Source organism: Amphiura filiformis, chromosome 6 (genome assembly GCF_039555335.1).
Source record: "Amphiura filiformis chromosome 6, Afil_fr2py, whole genome shotgun sequence".
Classification (NCBI taxonomy): domain Eukaryota; kingdom Metazoa; phylum Echinodermata; class Ophiuroidea; order Amphilepidida; family Amphiuridae; genus Amphiura; species Amphiura filiformis.
The window spans coordinates 6851969-6871798 of NC_092633.1; the positions used below are offsets into that span (position 1 = coordinate 6851969).

General features: G+C 38.0%; 1 protein-coding gene across 6 annotated transcripts in view; it reads right to left on the reverse strand.

Moving 5' to 3' along the window:
- Positions 1–4784, reverse strand: part of LOC140154894 (E3 ubiquitin-protein ligase RNF13-like) — a 51568-nt gene extending 46784 nt beyond the window's left edge. For 4 of the 6 annotated variants that reach the window (XM_072177549.1, XM_072177548.1, XM_072177547.1 and 1 more), the window contains exon 1: positions 4659–4784. The gene's annotated coding sequence lies outside the window, so the exon portion shown is untranslated. The remainder of the gene's footprint in view (positions 1–4658) is intronic. The other 2 variants (XM_072177546.1, XM_072177545.1) reach the window with 1 other exon arrangement.
- Positions 4785–19830: the final 15046 nt, after the last annotated feature.

Genomic DNA, 19830 nt, shown 5'->3' on the forward strand with positions numbered 1-19830 from the left:
TAATGCAATATCCCGTAACCTTATTCTCTTATTTCCATGCCGTAACGTAGTCATCTCATCATGGTAGTCATTTGCACAGAAGGTTCTAGTAACTTGAGTAGTCCTGCCAGCAAGACTTCGGTCTTTATCTTTATCATAATGACATCGGTATGCCGAGCTACAGTTACTGGAACTATAGCTAAAATAATAGTTTCTCGATCATGAGAGTATGAATGTATATGTACTGCGTGCACTGCGTAATGTTGCAAGTTTAGTGAAATGACACGATAGCGCGATTGATTGTGCACGCACAGGAAATGCAGCGATACCCAAAGCGTGTGTGGTAGGCGTTATACGCCGACGCAATTGTCATTGTGTGCCTATTGAGCTCTCATGATCGAGAAACTGTTATTTTAGCTAGCCTATAGTAACTTGAGAACAATTGATCGAGAAATCTATCTACTATCCACGACGACACGATAGTTAATGTGTGAATAGAAGATAGAGATTGCTAGTATAACACGGTCATGTCAGTCATCGAAGCGTCTTCAGTTTTAAAACGCAGCAAATCAATTTTTTAGATTGTCCAGTTTGGCTTCAATTTAGCTATGAATGTACATGTACTGCGTGCACTGCGTAATGTTGCAAGTTTAGTGAAATGACACGATAGCGCGATTGATTGTGCACGCACAGGAAATGCAGCGATACCCAAAGCGTGTGTGGTAGGCGTTATACGCCGACGCAATTGTCATTGTGTGCCTATTGAGCTCTCATGATCGAGAAACTGTTATTTTAGCTAGCCTATAGTAACTTGAGAACAATTGATCGAGAAATCTATCTACTATCCACGACGACACGATAGTTAATGTGTGAATAGAAGATAGAGATTGCTAGTATAACACGGTCATGTCAGTCATCGTAGGCGTCTTCAGTTTTAAAAGCGCAGCAAATCAATTTTTAGATTGTCCAGTTTGGCTTCAATTTAGCTTGGCTAACATTTATGTATCTTAGCTGAAGTGTTTGCTTACTTTTAACTGGAAACACAGGCGCTGAAGTACAAATTCCGACCATATTATGAGTCTTGTTTAATTCTGCAACCTTGCTTGATCAAAGATGTTTTGACAACTGCCAACTGCGTCGGTGATTAAAGATTTGAGAAAATCCAGTGCTGGGCAAATCAAACCATCTCCCGATTTGCAAAGGTTGACTTGTCATTGCAAACTGATGGTGATACCCTTCCGGTTCTTGAACATGTGAGCCCAGCACTACACGTGTTGATCACCTATTTACAATGGGGACTATGCGATGTCTGGCGATCACTCGAAAAAATTGGCACAAAATGATGTTTTTCGTGAGTAAAGTCATGATGAATTGATGAAGGAATATAGCACATGGTGTCACTAATATGTCAAGAATAATATCCTCATATTTTTGAGACAATAATTAACTTGAGGAAGAAGTTTTTATTCATATGCATGATATTGGGACCTGCATGCCAACCGTGTACATGTACCAAACAAGGTACGTTACATGAGCGCAAATCCTTCCACGTTCTAACTTTCGTATCACAGGCTATCGGTTGTTCATACGAAAGTTAGACATTTTCGAACAAGAGAACAAGTCCTCAGTTGTTCGAAAATTTCTAACTTTCGTATGAACAACCGATAGCTTGTGATACGAAAGTTAGAATGGGCAATGATACCTGCCCGAGTCAGAGATTCGTCGACTGTTTTAAAACGCTTTAAAACAATTTTTTAAATTATCAAATTTGGCTACAATTTAGTTTGGCTAACATTTATGTATCTTCGCAAGATAATTTGCTTACTTTTAACCGGAAATACAGGTGCCGAAGTACAAATTCTGACCATTTAGAAAACGGTAATTTAGGTCATGTAGTTCTGCGATCTTTCTTGATCGCAGTTGTTTTGACGACTGACTGGTTCGCCGGTCCCCCACAACTTTTTCCCCACCCGCTTCATGGAGCCTCAAGCTTGCAAGGTACCATAGGTCACCTGGGGTTTTTTTTACGAAAAAAACTTATAATAAAATAATTTTTGTAAATTCAAAGAAAGGAAAATACCAATGCTATTTTATTTTAATCACAATATTTTTAATATTTGTAATCAATTACCTCAGAAAACTTGCAAAAGATAGTGAAAAATTATAGATAACACAATTTGGCTGCGCGTCATCAATTGCAATTGGCAGTGTTGCAAGTACACTGCAAAATTCCTGGCGACAGAGTGACTACATCGCACTGGAACTCTGAAGTCACTACCGCCGTCACTCCAGAATAACCTACCCTATGGTGGCCGACAGAGTCACTACAGGAGAGTGACTACATCAGAAACAGGGCAGTAGGGTACTATGCAGCAGTGTCATCACGTAGTGACTACATGTACAACTGCTAGCCTCCGATGCGTTACCTGCTCGATGCCGCATCGGCGACTCATGATGTACACCACCGACTAGATTCCGACAGTGGTCCACATCTTGTAGTCACATCAAAGTGACTTCCGTAGCCAGTGCCCCATGCGTCGCCTGCTCGGTGCCCAGTCGGCGAACTTCAAGGTGACTACGCTGCGAAGGTCGTTGACCGAACCCTGTTATGAGTTCGAACACTCTGGGGGCCACGATATCTACCAAATACTGCGCTGATGATGACAAATACGCGTATCATGCTTGTTTACTGCTTGTATACGCGCATGAATGGAATGAGTTGGTTTTATAATTAATTGATTGATGCATGCTGTACAGTGGGTCTGTGGTTCTACTGCCGTCTTTGTTTTTTATTGTGATTTTGCTTTCTTTATCATTTATATTTCAACTGTGAGACTTCCAATTCATTTTGTTTCATTTATTTATTGTTCTCTTTTATAATATTTTAATTCTTTTCGTGCTGCCTGTTTAATAATCTCATCAACTGTGTGTGTTTTATTTGCAGTTCTTGTTCTTGGTTTATTTGTTTGTTTCATTTCAAACGCTTTTTATTTTGTTTATTTGTTTGCTTGTTTTCCCACAAAACTTACATCATTGCTTTGTTTACTTCAGTGGTTAGATGACATGTTTTGCTATCAAATTAGGCCTATTTTTTTCATATTTTGCATGATAACGTTATATAGGCCTATTGAAACTTTTTATTTAAAACGAATTGCGTTTTTAAATGTTTTAAAAGAGATATTAATTTTCAGCGAAGTTACAAAGTATGCCTATTATAGGCCTAGCATTTTCAATTTATACATTTTGATTTGCCAAAACTTTACTTATTTTGAAGCAAGAATTGTTCTGTTATATTTAAAATTGATTTATAGGCCTAGCATGCATTTTGCTAATTACTTCTTGTCACTTTCCTGAAAGGTCTACTGCAAATTTATACTTTTACTGCAGTAAGTTTATGCAAAACTTTGGCTTGTGCTATTTTCTTTTTCCGTTTTTCAAAATGGTGTTTTTATAGGCCTATTAGTTTGATTTGTTTTTCATGTTGATTTTTTACGTTATCAACTTATGCCTGTAAATCGGTGTCACATCAATATACATGTATAGGCCTATTGCCGTGTTTGTTTGAAATTGTGTCTTATTTTTTATCATGCAAATATTAATGCTTGTTATGAATTATTATTGTTATAATTATTTATTTATTACACATTTAATATTTTAATTCATCAGTAGGCCTAATCCCCTAAAAAAGCAAGAAATAAAGAATATTATTTGAATAAATCAAGAGAATATAAAAAATATGGCAATAAAAGCAAAACCGGCAACCCAACGCCAGTACTGAGCACCCAGGCCAAGTCGCGTAGTCACACCGGTGTGACTCTCCTGCGAAGTCAACGCGCCGCGAAGTCACTCTCATGCTCTGTAGAAACCTAGAAGGCTGGCTACCCGGCTATTTCGGACCGGCGATATGGAAAACCGAGGTGTACTTTCCGATGGAGTGACATTGTGGTGACATCGGCGTCACACAGATGAGAATCTTGCAGTGTATGTATTTAATTACAATATGGCGGCCGCTACATGTTGTTTATGTCCGGCGATCACTCCAGAAAAATTTACACAAAATGACGATTTTAGTAAGTACAATAATGACGAACTGATGCTGGACTGGAGTATAGCACAGTGTGTCGGTAATATGTCAAGAACAATATCCTCATATTTTTGAGACAATAAGAAACTTCAGGAAGAAGTTTTTATTCATATGCATGATATTGGGACCTGTATGCCAACCGTGTACGTGTACATGTACCAAACAAGGTCAGTGAAGGTACGTTACATGAGCGCAAATCCTTGCACGTTCTAACTTCGTATCACAAGTACAAGCTATCGGTTGTTCATACGAAAGTTAGAAATTTTCGAACAACAAGTCCTCAGCTCAGCTCAAACGTTCGAAATGAATTTGTAGAACAACAAGTACACTATCCAATTTCACCGTGTGTGCTTATTTATATAGGCCCATATTAAAATGGTTCCTGAGACCAACCATTAGCAGATAATACCCAATGTAAATAAATGTCGGCAGGTTTCACCTGGGACTACGTTGACGATCATGATTTATTAAGCTTTAAATCTCATTACATGACATTGTTGCTGATATCGATATCGGCATCGAGATCAACTGAATAATTTACGCTTTTAACTTATTCCATAATGACCATGCCACGAACTGAATAAAGAAAACTTACCTATTAATCCACTGATTGCCAAAACCAGACAGTCATTGTTCTTAAAGCTACGATATTAGTTTACTAAAACACGAAAATTAACTCTCCTCCTCCAGAGTTTATGAGCAGAATGGCGATTTATTTTCCTGAAAAGGTCACGTGAGTAAACATTGCCAAATAAACTACAGAGGGCGTTATCACGTTGGCTGCTGATTTTCAGGCCTGCTGATTTTCATTTTCAGCTGAGACAAATAATAGGGCTACAGATTTTCAGCAGGCTGTGGTTTTCTACCCGCTAATTAATATTTTTGCAAGGTTTGGGGGTTTATTCCCTGCTTTATTCCTATTTATGTTTAAGAATTGGGACCCTGAAGTTTATACATTTATCTCAACTCCCATTTGTTCCAAGCAGTCCAATAATTCCTGACATGAGTTTTGATTCAAGTTTTGGGATGTGCGGCTGGAATTCTTAAAAAAAAAGAAGAAAAGTCGCAAAATTACAACACGTTTAAAAAAGTGCCTTAATAGTAGACTTGCTAAGAGGTTGAACACTGCATTTTTTAGAACAAAGGTCCCACTTGGCATGGATGTTCCTTGGGTCAAGAGAAAAAGATTCATCCAAAGAGACACTCTGTCTCTATGCATAAAACCCCTAATTAGCATAAATTATGCTAATTAGTACCCAAAATAAGGTATTTTCTAACTTTTGGACCATTTCACCTAAAAACAACTATAAATAGTTGAATTTGGTTTACTTTAGGGTGAGGAATTCATTTTGGGGGTGTTTTGGGAATCCGTGCCCATTTTGACCCTCAAATTCAAGATGGCTGCTGGCCGCCATCTTTAAAATAAACGTTTTACAACTTTTGAACCATTTGAGCTACAAACTTGTGTGACATATCAATTTGTACTAATTGGGGGTTGGAAAACTCATTTCTGGCACTGTTTATGTGATACGAGGTATTTTGAAAAGGGTACCAGGGTTTTTTAAATGTGAATTCCGAGGTACCTGTCATTGGCTATATGGTAGAAGGATGAACATCAAACTTTTTTTATGAATAGGCCTATGTAGGCCTATACCTTAATTTTAAGCACCTTTGAGGACACACTTTATAATGCATATTTTTACACAGTTCAACTATTATTTTCAAGTCATTCTATTGATAGCAACAAGCGTTATTTGATTTAAAATGATCAGTATGGATACATGAGACTGAAATTTGTGTTTTATTTGTCAGTTTGTCAGCGATGAACCAATCACAGATCCCGCATCGGTAAAATTATGTGGCCGACCTAAAAAAAAATAGAAGCTTGTTCCACAAAACGGCAGAAAAATATCTCAAATCTCAGTGAGTATGGCGATTTGCCACTGAGCTTTGTAGTAGTAGATGGTATCTCTGGTTGTGGCGGTCGTGCAAGTAGTGTAGTAGTAGCGCCATTGCAGAGGTCAGACAAAGCTGATAAAGGCTGAGAGGAGTACATACCGAAACAGCCTGGTGAAAACAAAGTGAACTAGAGCCGCTGTGGCTCTCGAGCCACATATATCGTAGGTTTTTTCTGTGATGGCTGTTGTAACTCTGGATGGGGGCGGGGATGAGGTGGGGTTGGGGCTTGGTTGTTAGGATGTTGGTGGTTAGTTGTGCCTAATGCCCTACCAAAGGCTGATATCCTTCCCAAAACCTTTCCTATTGCACCACCAACTGCAAATTAGGTGTGTTTAGACGGTAGCCTACTTACAAGCAAGCCGGCAATTAAATTATGCCAGGGAAGTGAGCTAGGCTGCAAGGGAGTGTGTGTCCACATGGGACTTACTTGTAAGCCAACATGGTCTATGAGCCAACTCAAAAGTAAGAGTGACCTTCACTGGTAAATTATGCCATGATTATGCACAATCAGAATAGAATTGGGTCATCAAGGTCATGCTTACATGCGAGTTTACAAGCAAGTCTTGTTCACACTGGCCTTACATTCAAATGTACTTCGCTACCCCCGGGGGGGCACTTCAATATGAAATGGATATAGGTGTAGGGCTGGCACTTTCGCAGTAAGGGCCATTCGGTGAGAGCAAAATGTAAACAATATGGGGTCATTGGGTGAGAACATGACTTTTGGAACCTTTGGGTGAGAGCCGAAACAGTGTCAAAAAAACCTCAAAAATCAAATTTTTTGTTCAAAAAGGCTTCAAATTTCTTTGTTTTGTCAAATAATAGGTAACAAAATCAGTGATAAATGAAAATTGCTGTTCAAATTGAAAAATAAGGGTCTTTGGGTGACAGATCAAATGGAAAAATAAGGGGCCTTCGGGTGACAGAACATGTGTTCGTAAAAAATATGGGGTTTTTGGGTAGAGCGACGCTGAAAAAGGGGGTCTCAACAGCCCTACATATGCGTGACCTCCAAAGTGGGAGTGCCCCCCGGGCTCGCTACATGTAAGATATCTTACATGTAAAATCGTCACTTGTAACTTGCATGTAGCTACATGCGAGTGCGTTTAGAAGTTTACATTTGAATGTAGTTACAAGCGACTTTACAAGCGATCGTCTGAACAAGCATATAGATGGGCAGTCGAGTGCCACAATAGCTTTGTTATGGTTTACTTGGGGGCCAGAAACCAATCACTCCAGTGATGACCTATTATTAACTTGTTGCTTCTTTATAAATACCATTTTTTTTTGTGGCTATATGCCCAAACCTGAGATATTTTCCCCAATATTCAGAACTTATGACTCTTATGAGTTCGTTCTGTCAATAAGAACTAGCGATCTTGATTGTACTTATCATTTCCCCCATTTCATTCTGATCAATAGGCCTACTGCTGAAAATTCTGATCAATTGACAATTTTTAGAATGATTCCCTCACTTCATACTACATGTTCCATTGGCATTCATCAGTTCAAACTTGGTTCAGAAGCTTACCTTTTCCACCAACACAACTCAAAATACACATCACGAATAGCAAAAATTACAAACACAAATCACCCAACAAATCTGTCCAAATCCATCAAAATATTATCCAGTTCGGATGTGAAGACATATTAACATTGTTGCAATACCTCTTTATCTCAAACAAAGGTTAAGTTGTTACATCAACTTACATCATAAAACTGGTTTCAAAAAAGACTTTTGACTGTTTGATACAATCAAGATAATTGCACTATGATCATTTTGTTCAGATATCTCCCTTTCGCACTGAAACAATACCATAATATGTTTTGACAGAGAAAGTCACTGACCTGGTCAAGTTCATATTCATATATACCACAGTCCCTATAATCTGTGGGTATGTACAGTGACACCATCTCCGTAAAGGCTATCGTTCACCAGCATAATACCAATCATTGCTCAAATTTGACCTCATCTTTTGGAATATGAGTTTTTGTACCTAGCACATTCAAAGGTCATTCAATTATTGTACAGAAATATTGGGCAAAAGAACTGGTGCGATGGGGATTGATGTTAGTGTTACTACTGAATATTAAACAGACTCTCCCAATGGTCACCCATTCTTACAGGGCCTTCTCCTCTAAGGTTTACTATCTCCCGGGTACTATCTATACCCTGATGAGGCAAGCAAATGGTTAGTGACATATTCCTCAAGTACTAGTAATATCTGTCTTTAAAGCTCTTAAACAAACGTTTTGTAATGAGTCAATGGGGTAAGCCTACTGTACCACACGCTTACAACAACTGGGCACTTTACTCGAGGTATAAATACCCAGTTTACTCGAGTCAAATACCCCTCTCGCAATACAGCTAGTGTGAAAGTACCTTCGCATACTTACAACTGAACACCCCTTAGCTAGTGTGAACACCACTCCCTTCATTACAAAACAGCCACACCAATCCTGCCACTAATATAACAGCTCCTTTAAAACAAACGTCCCATATTACGCACAATTAAGAATAACACAAACAGCACCCACTCACCTTACAGCAGCTATCACACAAGTCATCTACAAAACTTTCTGAGTTCAAAGTAACTAAATTATTTGGTTACAACCTCCTACAACCTTGAACTCGGTTCAAGTGCATTCAATCAATATCACATTTACTTGCTGCACTTACAACTCCTAAAATCACTACTGGTAGTTTACTTCTAGTAAACACCTTTTACTACTCCCAAGGGATCATTGTGCATTCACAACCTAATCAATCCATATGTCAATACACTCTCCATTAATCTCCATCAACTGATAACAAACAATTTGGCCAAGTTCAACTAAACAAACTTTAACAATTCCCACTGCAAATTCCAATTAATATTAACCCTTGAAACTCCACAAAAACCAGTCCAAACATTCATTAACACCACATTCATTAAATCATCAACTCTTCCCAAAACACATTTTTCTACCCTGTCACGCTCCACTACACAAATCGCAATAGAAAAAACAATTCAATATCCATTAATTACTACACCACAATTTATCGAAACCTAATACCATGTACCCAAGCACTCACACTATTTCACTGAAAATGAAGCAAGCTCGTGGCCACATACAAATTCAAGTATCGTAGGAGGATAGCCTCCCTACGATAAATGAGCTGTGGCATGGTTTATGAATCCCACATTGCATACCTTTAGCAGTCTTTATAGAAAGGCAGATATAGTTGGTGAAAGAAACCCGCACTGCCTAAATTATAAAAGCCTAAGGTTTCAAGAAACTTGAACCTGATCATCTAGCCGGCACTGCTTTGATCACGGGTAAATTCCTCTTCGACAGGATATGGTCAATTTGATCCCTGACATCAAGGAAGTACAAAGGTCATCTGGTTGTTGGGATCTGGTGTTTAATGAAGATCTCAGTCAAGCAGATGTTTTCAGGCTCTTTCTCAAATACCTCAGAAGCAGACTCTCTTGTTTCAACATTGAGATCTTTACTATTATGTTGTTAGATGGCCCTTGCATCGATGTCAATATACATCCTGCTTCAGATAAGCTTGTGTTATCACTGGCTTAAACTACCCGATGTTCAACGGTGTATACAAAAGATCAGCAAATGCCCAGAGTGTGCCACACTATCTGCGTGAAACAGGCTACATTATCCCTTATGATTGTAATAAAGGTATATTATGATGACGGTATAAAGGAGAGTCTTGTTGGCATGCCGGCAGAATGAGGCTGAGCATTGATATTGCCAACTCATTACTCATTGGAAATGGGATGGTGTTGTAGTTCTTGAAGCCACCAAAGGAGTCTTCACGACTGGCGGAAGTAACAGCATTGATTATAATCCCTCATCAACAACTGCGTCATTTCAGTTTGTTTTCCATTGGACTGGCATCAGCATGTACCAAAAGACTGCGATCACTCCCAGTGGATATATCTTTGCCTAAGGATGACATTTTTCATGTTCCATCACTGCATGACATTAACAGCCATCCAGTACCTGCATCCAGACACTGCAGCAGGTCCTCCAAGATGGCTATCAGTGGTTGAATTATGTAGATGATCACTAGGAAACGCCGCTGACTATAGTGACGACTGGGGTTCTTGGGCTCCCTTCCACGCAGAGCGTTCATCCAGGTCCCCCCTTATTCATTTCAAAGCCCTCTATGCTCCCAGTGCTGACAGAGTCAGCAAACAGTCCTATTACAATATGCTTCACTGTATGAGTACCTCAATCCAGGACAGACACTCGCTGATCAGCTACTGTACATACTTGCAAAGCGTTTGCAGTGGAAGTTTTCAGATACAGACATTACTTTATACTTAAGTTAATTACCTTGTCTTGTTTGAGGCCATGCACACTTTAAAAGATGTTGTGGTAAATTTTAGGTGACAGGTTGGAGGGCAGTGAGGGAACCACACCTATGAATAAACAGTGGGAGAGCATAGTCCTTCCTTAGTTCATCTCACATCTGCAGGACTAGATATGTGCACCAAGTATCAGGCACAGCTGTTCATAGCTGCTACAGGCCTTGCTCCTGACTTGCCATTTGCTGCCGCTCATCAACCCTTGAAAGAGTGGGGTCAATCCTTTTCCATCCCGAAGCAGACTTCTGGTTTAAGTCTTCGTTCTGCCAGCATGTCAACAAGATTCTCATTTATAACCGTTTTCATATGCACCTTCATAACCATTATAAGAGATAATGGAGCCTGTCGCTGACGCAGATGACATGGCACACTCTGGGATTCGATGATTTTTTGCATATATGGAGGTGTACATATTGGTTTGTGCCAGTAATAACACAATCTTCTGTGAAGAAGCAGGACGTATAGCGACATCGATGCAAGTTCCATCTAACAGCTAGCATATGTAGGAAAGATTTCAATGTTGGAACAACAAAGTCTGCTTCTGAGGAATTTGAGAGTTAAAAACATCTGTTTTTTATCAAGAATATCCCTTTACAGAATCTTGACTGCTTGTGCCAAATAAGAAGATTTTCTAAAGTCCTTCTTGTCTCCAGACTCCCATCAATAGAAGCACCTTGTTTAAGAAGAATCCTTATTTGCAGTTGTTGTCCCTTGGGATTCACAAACCAGAGCTCATTCGCCTGATATCACTGTGTATGCTCATTTGGTTGGTAGATAAACAAGCAAAGTAGATTTAAACTGTCATTCAACACAAATATATTGAGATATTTACCTCAATATTTCGATGTGTACAACACACATCTTCATCAGGAGGGATCTGATGATGAACTGATGGAGTTGAATGTCCTGCTCTCGACCTTTGATGTCCTTTCTGTTGATCGGATAAGGGCATTATATAATGAAGGAAGCTCATTCAGCTATGCTATTGGTATGTATAATGTAGTCCTCTCAGCCTTTCTCCTTGCTTGCCCGATTCACCTTCTGTTGGTTGACAGCGCTTCTGCAGTTTTTTTATGTCATACGGTATAAGCTTAGTTTTCCTTGGCTCTATCTACTACTGCACTGCTCGGGCTCGCACCACCACCACAACCACGAATATCATCTACTAGTACAAAGCTGGGCAAATGTCATACTCACAGATATCCGATATATATTTCAGCAGTTCTGTGTAACAAGCTTCTATTTTTTTAGGTTGCCCACATAATTTTACAGATGATGCTGGATCCTTAATTGGTTCATCTCTGACTAACGGAGAATTAAAACAAATTCCAGTCATATGTATCCATACTGGTCATTTTAAATCAAATAACGCTTGCTACTATCAATAGAGTGGACTGAAAATTCAAAAACCAAACATGCATTATAAAGTGTGTCCCCAATGGTGCTAAACATTAAGGTATATTAAAACATAAGTTTAATGTCCATCCTTCTACAATGACAGGTACCATGGAATTCACATTTAAAAACCCTTGTACCTTTTTCAAATTACCTCCTATCACATAAACAGTGCCAGAAGTGAGTTTCCCAGCCAAAATTAGTACAAATTGATACCGTAAACGTTCGCCTAATGGCGCTATAGAGTTCATGGAAATGAGAGAGCGCCATCCCTGTAAAAGCCGACTATTATCACTGATCATTAAGGGTACGTGTAGTTAAAGGGTGAACCCTATCGACACATACAATTATGAACAAGATCGAACAAACTTGTTCATGATAATACGGTAATCATTCACCTGATACATTGTGGCCCAGTGAGCAGAGCATTAGACTATAGTGCGAGGATAAAGAGAACTTGTGGAGAAGATTGATGGTTCGAATCCCATGCAGTAAGTTCTGACAGATTATGATGTCTGTCAATGTTTTTTTTCTGATTTGAGGAAATTTTATTCTCTATTTTCTTGATTTTATCTTTAACATTGTTTATATAATTTTATTATTTTATCTTGTATGTGTCTTTTTTCATGATTCTTTGTTTTTATCGTTTCATTTTAGAGTAACTCAATCCATTCAATCAAATGTTGTAATGAACCCATTTGATTGTATAGGTATTTGTTATGTGTGTGTGAGACGAACTGTCGCGTGCGACACGTTTTTCAATTCGCGAGAATTCAATTCATAAGAGGTATATCATTTTATTCGAAGGGGGGGTCCCAAATATACGGGGGTCATAAAGTCTTGGAAAGAATAATAGGGAGTCACACGATGACCACAGAAAGTGTGTTATTTTATTCAAAAAGACTGATTTCAATACAATTTTGGGGTTTGGGATCATAAAACTTTTGTTGCCGAAATAGGGGGTGCGCAATTTTATTGACGCAGACTTTTTGTAAATTTGGGACCCCCCCCCCCTTCCGAAAAAAATGGTAACCCTCTAAGAGGATTCAAAAGATAACCTCTGCCCCAATAATCCCTAGCTATATTTGTTTGAAACTGTTCCACGGAGGATGTATCATAATAGGCTCAGTCTTCAAATGATATAAATACAATTTGAATGAGTGAACGAACAAAATCATACAACGACCAACTGAATAGAGGCTGTGCATATGACGTATCATCCCGTAAATATGGCGGACTACTCAAATGCATTCAACAAAAGCATGAGTGCATCTACCGCGACAGTTCATCTTACACACATAACAAATGCACTACGATCAAATAGGTTGAGATGACAACATTTGATTGAATGGACTGCCCTGCGCCATGATTATGGGGAAGAAACCGGTTCAAATCCTTTGTTTGGAGCCAATCGATAAACGCAAGGCCTCTATAGCTATCATTGAATACTGGCTAGGACTCCACAACACAATGAGAACATGTTAGCTCATGTTATAAGGCGCTTTGGAAGGTACACAATACCCCAATGGCTTTCCATATTATGTGCACTCAACAACTATTCAGTATCGAAGCCCGGTATCGAAGTTACGTAATGTTACTATGTCAACGGGATCACGCGCTTAAGTAATGAACCACGATCGAAACAATCAGTTCACAAAAAAGGCATACCAAAATAGCGTGATCGTAATGATCGCCATACAAACAGTGCTTGGTTCCGATACCATCACGGAGTTACGTAGTACTTCGTGGTCTGATAGTTATATGATCAATGGTCTGATCTACTTGGGTTCGATCCTTTTAAGGGCTGGGGTATGAGCGACCTTGAAGTACCGGTATCTGGAGAGGAAGCAATGAGTTACCCCAAATCACAGCGGCAGGTAGTGACTGGGCCGCCGAGTGCTACTATATATTTATTTTGGAAGGTTCGTGTTTGTTTTAAATTTTGGGGCGTTTTTCCCAAATTTGATATTTTTGGTGATATTTCAAAAAAGCGACATGCCAAAGACAACTCTTTGGGCACATAGTTTGTTATTGTTATTGCAGTTCTTTTCCACATACCTACGTTAACATTCGATTGGGTGATTTACTAATATTATATATTTTATGACTGCAATTTGGCGTTTTCAATGCGATTTACACGTATCATGAAATTAACGCAAATATCTAGTCACGCTGCTTTTAGAATTTTTACCTGATCGTCGGCTTTTGCAGGCAACAGAATGCAGATCGGCTCACGATAGATGTCGTATTCCTCTATGTGGTTCACTTATTAATAAAATGAGTTTGTATTCCTTGTAACAACACACACATTGCCGTCTGATAACCGGGTCTGGTACTGATTTTGGGACAGCCATAGACTTCAGCGCCGTATCAAATCTCATAAAAACCACACGACTGACGACTATGTGTTTATGTTTCCCGCACGAAAGCTTGTGTCTACATCTATTACTATACTTCTTTGGAAACGTTGACCTTTGACCATTCTTTGTATAACGCCCTGATATGACCTTGATATGTTCGCTTGATTGGGTACGTTATAGCATCCATTTCATTGACTTGTTAGGACTTGGTCAGTAGATAATACTATACAGGGATACAATAGTTTAAAGGTCCGTAACCCGATCGACAGCATCATCCCCCGATTTTTTCATTGTTGATGAGGTTTTGGTATCACATAATAGATACTATTTTTCTCATTACTATCCTGAAATTTGACGCTCCAAGTCGATGTATTTCCGGAGAAATCATGAATCACAGCGGTTTTTACAGGTATACCAGTTTGTAAACAATAAAAATTACTTCGGATCATGGGAAGAGAAAAAAGCGAACTACGCTAAGTGTAGTCTCCTACACAGCCAGTTTGCGTCGGTCTGACACTCGTCGATCCTCGTCGATAGCCACATACAGTCTGGCTCGAGACTACGCTAAGTGCTGAGGAGACGGTCCGCCGTATATAATTAAAACAATTCCTTGATTATATCAGTTGGTGAAATAGCTCAATTGGCTAGCGCGCCGTTCTTTTACCCTAGAGGTACCCGGTTCAAAACCCGGTATCGGAAGGTTTTTTCCTCTCCATTTTTAACCCAAACTTTTTTATATTCATTTGAAATTTGAAATGTACATATTGCAAGGGGAAATATATTTTGTTTCCTTTTTTTCTGAAACGGTACGAAAAAACAAAAAAAACCAAATATTTTCCGTTCAATACGGGCCGGGCATTGCAGCATGTCAGCATTCGTCATACGAACGGGAATTGTTGTTGTTGCATGCCTACCCAGAATGCAATTCACGTATACAAGGTATTGGATTGCAAATTTGGCTATTTATTCACATTTACGCTGAAAATGCTCTCGTTTTTTCACAAAGCAGCATAAAGGGGAGATATTTGATATTATTATGTAATTTTAAAGACAATCCATATCCAAAACCAATAGGGTTACCCCCTTTAACATGGTGTGTGAGCATGGTGAAAGACTCATTATTGATTAGGCGCGGACATATTAAAGGCACATGTCCTTTGCGTGTATAGCAGAAAATTATAATAGAATGTGTGAATAGAATGTTTGGAATTTTGCAACTAAAATACTAACTGCATTCTGTATTATGTATTTATTTATTTTGGCCTATGCCTATTTATTTATTTACTGACTTATTTATTTATTTTATTTATTTGGTATATTAGTTAGTAGGCCTAGTTTAATAGTAATATTCCATGATAGGCCTACGTCGGTTTATTATTGATTGTTGATAACTTGACAACTTGATTAATTGATCGATTGATAGTCATTTCACATTATATTCCTAGTTTATAGGCCAATTTGAATAGCATCGTACGTTAGATAAATAGACCTATCAGTATTGATTTATTCTATTCAGCAATATCAAGGATTACTATCAAACTTCTCATAGCTAATTGTCAGTTGGCTCAGTGGTAACGCAGTAGGTTTTACAACACGGAGGTCCCGGGTTCGATTCCCACCTCTGCCTATTTTTTGCAAGGCTGAGAAAAAATGAAATTTCTGGACTGCAAACTTATTTGGCGCGCGATCTGAGCTGGTCCTTTTCTGGTGGCTGTGTCTGTTACAGGCACACTCCCTCTGCATCCAAACCAGGTTCACGCTCATTATACCTCCCTTAAGAAAAGAAAACATAGCTGATCATTTATAATGCATAAATGAATAAAGTAATGTAGTTACACAATTTGAAACATTGAGGCTGTTCTATTTTTCAAAGGTCATTTAACTGTTAAATGTAGTGGAATATATCACGCATTGATAGGTAGCAGGTGGTGCAAATTTTGTCAGCGGTTTTTGTTGCCGTTTGTTCGCAGTGCCTATTTATCTATAAAAAAAAAAATAAGAAAATTAAAATTAAATTTTAAAAAAGTCACAATATTCGTTCGACAAAATCCAAAAACATTTCTTGACCCTTCTTCACATAAAAGTGGGGGCAGAAATCAAGATTCGAACAAGTACCATTCACCATTCAAGGCGCACCCTCTACCGACTGAGCTAACGGGTCAGACAATAGAAGGGTGTAATTTTGAACTGAAGAATATTAAAAAAATATGAAGAAATTACAATGTTATAAAAATATTTACCAAAATGAGTTAGGTATAACGTATGAATCGATTTACAAATTAAGTCCAATGGCACTTTGAGAAAGAATACCTGAAGAAACCCCAAAACATTTGCTGCTTTAACAACTAACCTAGTGACCTAAAGTATTGGGTCATGTCACGATATTTTTTTCTGAGGCATTATTTCCAGGTTGCTCAATTTAACATACACGTATCCTTAATGCTGTTGAGATTTTACAAGGATGGCGCACTCACATTTCTAAGAATCCAAAAGCGCCATTAGGCGAACGTTTACGGTATGTCACTTAAGTTTGTAGCTCAAATGGTTCAAAAGTTGTAAAAACGCCCATTTTAAAGATGGCGGACAGCGGCCATCTTGGATTTGAGGGTCAAAATGGCTACGGATTCCCAAAACAATCCCAAAAATGAATTTCTTACCCTAAATTAAGCCAATTTCAAATGTTTACACATGTCTATAGGTGAAATGGTCCAAAAGGTAGAGAATACCATATTTTGGGTACTGATAGGGCCTGCACTTTGGCTCGTTTTTTGCAGGTTTACATGGTCCAATAATCACAAGATGACTGACATGTGGTAACAAAGGAAGCAGTCACTGCAATTTGATTATGTCCCATATGATTGGCCATTCAAGACACCCCTGTGAATATACTATAGCGGCCTTTTCAAAATATAATACCTGTTTGCTTGACTGCATTGACAATACCCGGGAACAATACACACAGTATATGCATTGGACAAACTTTTTACAATAAGCATGATAAGTGATGATGTGACCTCCAGATTTATACATCGTTCGTCTCGCACACTGACGACATTTGATTGAATGGACTGCGCCGTGATTACGGTGAAGGACACCGGTTCAAATCCTTTGTTTGGAGCCAATCGATAAAAGCATGCAGGGCCTCTATACCCTATACCCATGTACAGTTTATCCCTTACATAACCTATGTCTTGAATACGCTGGCAAAGTTATGTAATAATCGGATTAATACTATATAGCAGTAGGTAAAAACAAGTTTTGAATAATCCGCGCTACAAAGTCCCATTCAGTGATCCCAGCGAAAGTGAAAAAAACAAAATCAAATTGTTACGTGTATAAATTTTTTAATGAAAAACAAATGGCAAAAAAACAAAACAGGAAAACGACAGTATTGACGAAGTTGAAGCCCCATTCAAATACATGTAGCTAATTTATATACTGTCAGTACCGGTATATAAATTACAGACTCACGTAAATGCATTATTTTTTTTGTCTTAGACACACGGGTTTCGGCTGAACCACTACACTAGCAAGCTATATATATGTTAGCACATCTATGACAATGACGAAACGTACAAAATCAGCCATAGGCCTTTTATGACCTTTGACATTCTTTTGTGGCGAGTGACATGGTCTTTCAATTCACGCCGAGTGTCCTTGACAGGTTCGACTATGCTTCAGTGGTCATGAAAGAATTCAAAAGATAACCTCTGCCCCAATAATCCCAGGCAATTATCTGAAACTGCTCCTCGGATCATAAGAACTCAGTCCTCAAATGATAGTCATAAATAATGTCCAAAATATAAAAATTACTGACTATCATTGGAGACTGAGTTCCGCAGTCTAGTATCCAAAATCTGAATTTTGATGATTTTTACGATCGTCGGGATGAAAAAAATCAAAAAATCACTGAATGGGCCTTTAGTTCCTACTCTCCTTACCCTGGCAATATAAATCAAAGAAAAATAAAGAAAAAATAAATAAAACAAGAAAAGAAAAAAAAGACAAAGAAAACGCATTCTGAATACGAAGAATGTCTTTCTGATATCAAATAAATTTTATTGTTTGGAATTCACGATATAATACAAATTTTATGACAAATTATTAAAATTTGATATTTTTTATATTTTTGATATAACAGTCCTCGAAGTAAATATCATAAATCTAATGATATATTAGTCCCTGGCATACCATACATGTATAGGCCTATGTATAGTACATTAGTCTGCTTTATCTGTTTTGTGCTGTTTAAGCAAATTTAAACATAATTTCAATAAAATGTAAGCTTTTACTGTCAGATATGTCCCCTTTTAATTTTGAGCAGAACAAGTGAGGTAAAGCAAAGAAAATTGGAATTTACTACTACTAGCGCCAATGAATGTTATACGATTGTAAAGCGGTACGATCCTCTGGGTGTGTGTGTGGAGGGGGGTGTGAGCGTATGTGTGTCCTGCACGCGTATTTTTCTGCAACTATAACGGGACGCAATACGATACCGGTATGTTATAAGAATCAAACTTACAATAAAGATGGCTCTTGTCAAATCCTACAATTCTGTCAGAGAAAATATGCATATTTGCATTAAATTTTTTATTAATTGACATTATTGATTAATTAATAAATATTTTATTTAATGATTTACCATAATTCCAAACATGTCAAACAATATGTCAAATTAAAGCTAATGAAATGCTTTATAAATTGGTAAGAGCACATTTTGCAGAATGCATTTAGTATTTTAGTTACATGATTCCAAACATTCTATTCCAATTTTTTACTACACACGCATAGGAGCTGTACTTTTAGAATCCGCGCCTAATCAATAATAATAGTCTTTCACTCCATTGTCAAAGTACTGTGCTCCCTGTAGCATTATAGTGACCAGGTCCTAGAGTGTGATGGTTTTGTAGCAGATGACAGTGCTCATTCAAGCCTGTCAAGGTCAGTTAGTAGCCACTTGCTGAATGGATGGCCATTATCAGCTATCAAAGAGATGCCTTGTGCAGCTGCCAATCACAGTAGAGGTTTGATAACATTTTGTTAAAAACCCAAATGTGATATAAGGACAAAGCTGTGCATGTTGGTACTTAATTGTTTGGATTCTTATGTTGAAATTCCCTTGTATTAGTATTTTTATGTGTAGTGTATATTGTTCATAAATTATATAGCTTTTAAATTTTGGGCATTTTTGCTCTGTTGCACTGTACCATTATGGAATTTGAGCAAATCAATTACCGACACAAGCAGGTATACAGTGTATTATTTTATTTTTATTTCGTATCTCAGGAGCACAGCTCACTTGGTAAGGCGTCAGAATTTGGTACACGAGCGCTTCGAACTTTAAATCGGAAGGTGGTGAGTTCGAGCCTCATCACGGTCACATTAATTTTATAAACCAAATTATTGTTCGAACTTTTCATATTTGTTTTTCTTTTATTGTTTCTTTTTTTTTTTTTTTTTTTTTTTTCTTGTTTTATTTAATTTTTTCTTTATTTTTCTTTGATTCATATTGCCAGGGTAAGGAGTGGAGGGAACTAACGGCCCATTCAGTGATTTTTTCATCTGGACGATCGTAAAAATCATCAAAATTCAGATTTTGTACAATGATATAGTCAGTAATAATATTTTGATCATTATAGGGAGTCTGTTTATAGTGAGCCAGATTATACGGTATTTAGCG